Genomic DNA, 8,959 nt, shown 5'->3' with positions numbered 1-8,959 from the left:
TTGACCCCACATTTCTCCTCATAGAGCCCAGCCTCCCGGATAACGTGGTTCAAATCCACCAGAGGTTCTGCTGGAGAAGGAGGGGCAATCTTCTCCTGTACCAGTCAGATCTGATTTGATGGTACACACGCACAAAATAATAAAAATGTTAAAAAAATTTAAAAAAGAAAGACCTGAGCCATATCACATGGCCTCACTTCCCTTAGCGAATCAACATTCCATCCTAGTGTTCACCACTCCCAGACTCTGTAGAACCATCTCTTGTAGATTACTTTCAAACTGGTCTTATCAGTAATAATAAGACAAAAGAAGGAAATAATAGGTATCAAAACTGGCAAAGAGGAGGTAAAATTATTTCTATATGCAGATGATATGATAGTATACTTAGAAAACCCTAAAGACTCAGCAACAAAACCACTGGACATAGTTGACCAATTAAGCAAAATGGCAGGATACAAGAACAACATACAAAAATCAATTGTAATTCTCTACAGTGAAAAAGAGAATATAGTACTGGAGCTAAGAAAAACAATACCCATCAAAATAACTAATCACAAGATTAAATACTTTGGAGTAAATCTAACAAGAAACACAAAGGATCTATTCAGAGAAAATTACAAAATATTACTACAAGAAACAAAAAGAGACCTGAAGAAATGGAAGAATAGGCCTTGCTCATGGATAGGAGAACCTATTGTGAAAATGGCAATCTTACCAAAGGCAATCTACAGGTTTCATGCAATCCCAATGCAAATATCAATTCCATTTGGAATGGAAAGAGACCCTGAATGAGCAAAGTACTCCTTAAAAAGAGAAACAAGATAGGACGCATCTCATTCCCTGATTTCAAATCCTACTACACTGTCGTGGTGGTCAAGACAGTGTCTTACTGGTACAATGACAGACACATAGACCAATGGAATAGAATTGAGAACCCAGAAATCAGCTCATCTACCTATGATCAACTGCTTTTTGATAAGGAGACTAAATCAGTTAAGTGGGGAAATTACAGCCTTCTGGTGTTGGCAAAATTGGAAAACCATCTGCAGAAAACTCAAACAAGACCCACACCTCTCAACATACACAAAAACCAACTCAAAGTGGATCAAGGACCTAGGACTAAAACCAAGGACTACAAACTTCGTTAGAGAAAAGCTTGGAATAACTCTAGAAACACTAATCCACAACATAAACAGTCTTCCAACCATCCATATACAACCAGCAGAGGATAAAATAGATGAATGGGACCTTCTAAGAATCAAACCCCTATACACATCAAACAATTTTCAACAAGATAAAAGGAAACCCACAGCGTGGGGGAAAATAATGACATATCTTATAAGGGACTTATATCTAGAATGTATAGAATATTCGAGTGCCACAACAAAATAAAGGTAAACAACACAATTAAAAATGGGCACAGGATATGAACAGACACTTCACCAAAGAAGACATTTAGATGGAAAACAAACACATGAAGATATGTTCAAAATCCCTAGGTCTAAGAGACATGCAAATCCAAACTACTCTGAAATATCATCTCAACCCAGTAACAATAGCAAAATTCAACAAAGCAGCAAACAGCAAAGGCTAGGAAGGTTGCAGAGAACCTGGAACACTTATTCACTGTTGGTGGGAGTGTAAAATGGTGCAACCACTATGGAAAGCAGCATGATGCTTTCTCAAAAAGTTGGAAATACAAATACCATTTAACCCGCAGTTCCACCACTGGGAGTATACCCTAAAGAAACCAGAACTGCCACCCAAGCAGATATATGCTCAATCATGTTTATTGCTGCATTGTTCACAATAGCAAAGAATTGAAAACAACCCAAGTGCCCATCAACAAATGAATGGATAGAGAAGCTGTGGTTTATTCACACAATGGAACATTATGCAGCACTGAAAAAGAAAGAACTCATGAACTGTTATACAAATGCGGACCATGGAGGACTTTATGCTGAGTGAAATATCTCAGTCACAAAAAGACAAATAGTGCATAATGCCACTCTTATAAACAGAAATTACATGGGAGGTTGAGGGGGAACTAAGAAAAGAGGAGATAAAGAATGTACATGACATTGAAACAGATGAGTGAAAGAATTGTATAAAAGGAATATATGATTAGGTATTATTGGAATAACAAGGGTCCAGAATAAGAGCTGCATAGTAACGTGGTCGGGGGGGGGGGGGGGCTGTATAATAATGAAAGAACTTTTTTCCAAAGTAAAAAGCATACTGGGAGGGGGGGTTGGGAGCCAGGGAGGAAAATGTGCAACAATGAATTAATGGAATTCCAAGTTCTTTATAAACTTTGATTAAGATCTATATTAAAAGAAAAAAATTATCACAAGACAAAGTACATCCAACACACTATTGGAAATAATAGAAACACATTAAAAAAGCAATCCAGAGTATCAAAACAAAAAGAACAGATTTTTCCAATATGCTGGAGGGACAAAAATGCAGAAGAATGGAACACAGGAACCTTAATAGGAATATAATAAAAGAAAAAAGGGAGAGGAGATGGAAAGAAAATGAAGTGAATATTAGAATAATGTGGGGTAACATTAAAAAGAACAACGTACTGCATACCCATGTTTATTGCTTCTTTGTTTGCAATAGGAAAGAGCTGGAAGCAACCCAAGTGCCCATCAACAAACGAATAGCTAGAAAATCTGTGGTATATTCACACAATGGAACAATATGCAGCATTGAAAAGCAAGGAACCCATGAAATATTATGCAAAATGGGTGACCCTAGAGGACATTATGCAGAGTGAAAGATCTCAGTCACAAAAGGACAAATATTGCATAGGGCCACTGTTGTAAAACGGGAGTGGCACTGGGGTTGAGGGAAGACAGAAAAGGAGGGAGAGAACTGTTTAAAAGGGATATATGAATGGGTATTTTTGTCATTACAGAAGTTCAGAGTGAAGGCTGCATAGTGGAGTGGACTTGGGGGGAGGGATTGCATAACAATGAAAGAGTTTTTCTTTTTCTTTTCAAAAAGAAGAGTAAATTGGGGGGAGGGGTGGGTAGGAAGAAAAGTGCAACAGTGAATGACTGGAAACCCTAAAAAAAAAAAGCCAAAACAAAACATGCATATGATTGGAATTCCAGAACACAGGAGAGGTTGAAGCATTGAGAAAATTGTGGAAGAGATTCTGGAAAGAACTTCCCTGGTATCAGGAAGAACAAAGAAATGTATATGGCTATACAAAGAGGGAAGGGGAAGAGGCAGATGTAAGGGGGGATGGAAATTACAGATCAAAGAGTTTGGTGAATGGAGAAAGTGAGTAAAAAACAAAGCCCACAACAACAATTTACATGAATGAAAAATATTTTTTAAAAAGTTTTGGGTTTTTTTTTTGTTAACAAAACAACTTCAGTGAGGGTTGTTGCTTGAACCATTGTAAGAATCACATGCAATAAGGCATAGAGAAGGACCATGAAATAGTGCAGCTCTTTCTACTTCTTTAGGCTCTGTTGCTATCCAGTAGAGAGCATCTCATATATCTTACCTGAATGATGAAAAGGAGATAATCGGCTACATTTAGCATATTGTATATGCAGAAGGTCAAGGATTGCAGCCTTCAATATGATTGAAGCGCAACATCAAGAAAACAAAGATTCTTACCACTTGGCCATTTGGCAGCATAATGATAGATGGTGAAGAGACTGAGATTGTTGATAGCTTCAGTTTGCTTGACTCTACAATCAACACTCTTGATACCAGCATCCCGGAAATAAAAAGTCAAAATGCATTAGGAAAGTCTGCTGTCAGACCTCTCCAAAGTACTGAAGAGCAACAATGTCAATCTGGAGACAGGTCATGGTCTTTGCAATTACTTGCTATGCATCAGAGAGCTAGACAATGACTTGGGATGATAGAAGGAGAGTTAATACCTTTGAGCTTTAGTGCTGCAGAAGAGTATTGAATATACTAAGGACTGCTAAGAGAATAAACAAGTTTGTCCTGGAGAAGGTGAATCCAGGCTGCTCCTTGGAGGCAAGGAATCTGAAGCTTTATCTGACATACTTTGGAAAGTTCTGCACAGTTGCACTGGTCACTTTCATATAAGCCCAGCAGCTCTGTCCATGCCACCATATTCTGACAACAATATACCATCCTGCCTCCCTCTAGCCTCTGTCCTGGCCTCTGCCCCCAATAGATTTTATTTTGGCCATGTTATATATAACAGAATGAGACAGACTAGGAGGAAAAGTTGCTTTAAAAAAAAGCTTTCCACAAATCAGCCACCGAAAATCCTATGGCTCACAATAGTCAGATCCTGTTGTGTACAAGGTTAGCAATAACATAACTGCTACATTTTTTTTTCTGATGAATTGAACCTTTCCTCATTATAAATTTCTTTAACTTACTAAATATTTCTCAGGCGTCTATTCCAGTACTGCTATAAAGCATGTTCATATCATTGAATGATTTTTTTAAATGCAAATTTTCCTTGATTATGACCTTTTCCCCCCTCAGCAACTACTACATACTTTGTTAAGCACAAGAGAGTAGGTAATCTGACTGAGTTCCAATTGAAACAATGGCAGAGCTACAATTAAATTCCAGGTTTTTCAACTCTCAGTTGAATATGTCCTTTACTTCATTTAACACTGAACTCGATACTTGTCTTGGGATGATAGAAGGAGAGTTACTGCCTTTGACCTTTAGTGCTGGAGAAGAGTATTGAATATACTAACATATATAACATGGAGTTGAATACAGCTCATAGCAATCCTATGAATAATAGGTTTTAACTCTGTCATGCCTTGCACCATCCTTATCATTCTTGACACATTTGAGTCCATAGCCACAGACACTGTATCACAAAACCAAAAGCCAACATCATTCTCAATGGAGATGACCAAAAGCATTCCCATTGTGATCAGGGAAGAGAGAAGTTCGCCTTCTGTCACCACTCCTTTTCAGTATTGTATTGGAAGTACATACTAGGGCAATAAGACAAGAGAAGAAAATAAGAAGCATTCAAATACACACAGACAATACAATAATGGGTTTTCTACACTGTAATAAAGAAAACACGAAAAAGGAAACAAAAAATGCCATTGAGTTACCTGCAACTCATAGACCCTTTGTACAACAGCTCTGAAGCTTGCCTTATCCTGAGCCAGTCTCACTGATTCTGATGCACCTACGCCCATTGCCCTAGTTACTGTATCAATCCATTTCATCTGGGGTCTTCCTCTCCTGCACTGTCCCTCCACCCTTCAAAGGATGATGGCCTTCTCCAAGGTACTTCCTGGCTATATGCCCAAAGTATGTGAGATGGAGTTTTAAAATCCTAACTTCCAAGGGGAAACTTGGTTTCACCCTCTCCAAGACAGACCTATTTGTTTTTTTGGTGGTCCATGGTACGTTCAAGACTCTTCTCCAGCACCATAAATCAAATGCATCAATTCTTCTTTCTTAGTCATTGTCCAGCTCTCTGATGCATAGCAAGTAATTGTGAAGGCCATGGCCTGGATCAGGTACACCTTAGTCTCTAGAGTGATACCGTTGCTTTTCAGTACTCTGGAGAGGTCCCTGACAGCAGATCTTTCCACTGCAATTCGTCTTTTGATTTCCTGACTGCTGGTGCCAAGAGTGTTGATTGTGGAGCAGAGCAAGCTGTAATTGTTAACAACCTCAATCTCTTCTTTGTCTATCACGGTGCTGCCAGTTGGACTAGTTGTGAGAATCTTTGTCTTCTTAATGATGAGCTTCAATCCATATTGAAGACTACAGTTCTTGACCTTCTACATAAAGGGATTCAGGTCCTCCAAGAAAGGTCGTGTCATCTACATAATATAGGTTGTAAACGAGTCTGCCTTCAATCCTAATACCGCATTCCTCTTTATAAAGCCCACCCTCTCGAATGATCTGTCCTGCATATAGATTGAAAAAGTATGGAGACAGGATGCATCCCTGATCACTCTCTTCCTTATTTTGAACCATGCAGTGTTTTCCTGCTCTGTTCTGAGGACTGATTCCTGGTCCAAGTATAGGTTTCGCATAAGCACAATCAAGTGTTCTGGGATTCCCATTCTCCTCATGGTTAACCACAATTTGTTGTGACACAGTAAAATTCCCTGCATAGTCAGTGAAACACAGATAGATAATCCTCTGGTACTCTGCTTTCTGTCAAGATCCATCTGACATTGGCTTAGTGCCACGACTTCTTCTAAACATAGTTTGTACTTCTGCGAGTTCTCTGTCAATGTACTGTTCCAAGCCATACTATTTACAATGTCGCTGTTAAATGCCATCAAGTTGAGTATCCTATGAGCACCAATATGAACACTGTCCTGTCCTGTTTAATCTTCACAATCTGACACATTCAAGACCATTGCCGTAGTCACCATGTCAACCCATCTGGTTGAAGGTTTTCTTCTTTCACCATCCCTCCACCTTCTCAAGAATGATGTTCTTCTCCAAGGAATAACCTCTCCTAGAAAGATGCACAAAGTCTGTAAGACAAGACTTCATCATCTTTGCTTCCAAAGAGCACTCTAGCTGCACCTTCTCCAAGACATATAATAATAATATAATAATGAGCAGATGTTCATTATTCTTTCAGTCCATGGGATATTCCATATTCTCCTTCAGCACTATAGTTCAAAGGCATCAATTCTTCTTCTGTCATCCTTAGTCATTGATCAGCTCTCAGAGGCATAGCAAGTGACTTAAAAGACTGTGGCCTGAATCAAGTGCATCTTAGTCCTCAAACTGACATCAGAGCTCCTCAGTAATTTAAAAAGGTCACTGACTACAGGTTTCCCATTCCAATATATCTTCTGACAATGAACAAAGGAGGAACATGAATAGATACAGTATTAGAGGTAGAGCCCAGATTGGCAGTCAGTCAAAATAAGGAGAAACAGCTGCAAACATCCTTTAACAGTTAGAACATGAAATGCACATAGTATGAATGTTGGAAAACTAGAAGTTGTGAAAAATGAAGTGGAACACATGAATGTCAACATTAGTAAGATAAGATGGACTGGATTTGTCCACCATGAATAAAAAAATTACATGATACACACTATGCCTGGTATGAAAAACAGTAAGAACTTTTTACATTCATAGCTAAAAAGGTAATTTCAAGTTCTATGCTGAAGTACAACGTTGTGAGTAACAAGTCATTATCCATACAAAGACAAGGAAGACTTGTTAGTATGACTATTGTTGTTGTTAGTACAACTATTATCTAAATCTAAGGTCCTAGAGCTAAAGCCAAGGAAGAGGAAATGGAAGATTTTTAGAACATTTTGCAGTCTGAAATTGACCAAACTTGCAATCAAGATGCAATAATGATAACTGATAATTGGTGATTTGAATGCAAGTTTGGAAACAATGAAGAAGGAAAGGTATTTGGAAAGTACCGACATGGTGACCAAAATGAGGCTGGAGGCAAGCTCTGGTGGCCTAGTGGTAGGAAACTGCACTGCAGTCCCAGAGGTGCGCGGTTCAAATCCACCAGATGCTCTGCTGAAGAAGGAGGAACAATCGCCTCCTGTACCAGTCAGATCCAATTTGACGGTACACACATAAAAAGAACAAATAAATAAATAAATGAATGAATGAATGAATAAATAAATAAATATCTTTTTTAAAAATGAAGCTGGAAATAGAATGATTGAATTTTGTATGTTCAATGACTTATTCATTACAAGTATCTTTTAAAAAAGACACAAACGGTAATTTTACACAGGAATCTTACAAAATGAACTGCATAGAAAGCAGATTTGTGGAAAGAATGTTGGAAAAGTTCAATATCAGAAGTTAAAACAATTTAGTTCAAGTTGAAACGGAAGAAAATTGAAATTGGTTCCATGAGAACCAAAATTTGATCTTTACTCTAACCCACCTGATTTAAAAAAAAAATCATTCTAAGAGTAGGTTTAAAGCATTGAACACAAATAACCAGATGATTTGTGGAATAAGATTAAAGATATCATCCATGAAGAGAGCCAAAAGTCACTAAAAAGATGAGAAAGAAAAATCCAAATTGAATATCAGAAGAAACCCTAAAAATTGCACCGTGGCATCCAGAACCCAAACCAAAGGGAAGAGATGCTGAAATAAAAGAGTTGAAGAGAAGATTTCAAAGAGCAGCTAGGGAAAACAAAGCAAACTACCGTAACAGAATATGCAGAGACCTTGAATTGGAGAATAAAAAAGGAAGAGCTCATCATTTCTCAAGCTGAAAGAATTGAACAACAAATTAAAGTCTCGAGTTGCATGCAATACTTACGGATGCTATGAGAAAAATCCTGAATGATACAAAAAAATCAAAGATGGTAGAAGGAATACACAAAGCCACTGTAACAAAAATAATTGGCCAAAATGAAAATATTTCAGGAAATATCATATGATCAAGGGAGTTCTGGTGGCCTAATAGCAAGAAGCTGTGAGGCAATCCCGAAGGCACTCGGTTCAGCTGCTTCGCAGGAGAAAGATGGGCAATCTACTTTTGTGCAATTAACTGCCCCTGAAAACTCACAGGAAGGTCAGCTATGGGTTGGTTCCAACTCTACAGTACACAGCAACAACAACCAAATGATCAAGAGCCATTTACAATAAGCAACCACAAATTGAAACACTTGAAAATAAGCCTAACTTGAAACACAAGAGACCTTTATACGGAAAACTACAAAATACTACTCTAAGAAACAATGAGAGACTTAACTAAGCTTTTGAAAATTAAAATCCTATGAAAAGCAACTTACACTTTTCATCCAAATACAGTAACAAACTAATTTTTTTTCAGAGATAGTAAGGACAATGTTGTTGTTGTTGTTATGTGCCGTCGAGTCGTTTGTGACTCATAGCGACCCTATGCACAACAGCCTTAAACCCTGCTCTGTCCTGGGCCAACCGCACTGCCTCTGACACACCCATCCCGATTACCCCAGTCACCGAATCAATCCACCTCATAGAGGGT

Source organism: Elephantulus edwardii, unplaced genomic scaffold (genome assembly GCF_000299155.1).
Source record: "Elephantulus edwardii isolate Elephantulus edwardi_28Jun2011 unplaced genomic scaffold, EleEdw1.0 scaffold00464, whole genome shotgun sequence".
Taxonomy (NCBI): Eukaryota; Metazoa; Chordata; class Mammalia; order Macroscelidea; family Macroscelididae; genus Elephantulus; species Elephantulus edwardii.
Note: the sequence above shows the minus strand (reverse complement) of the source record.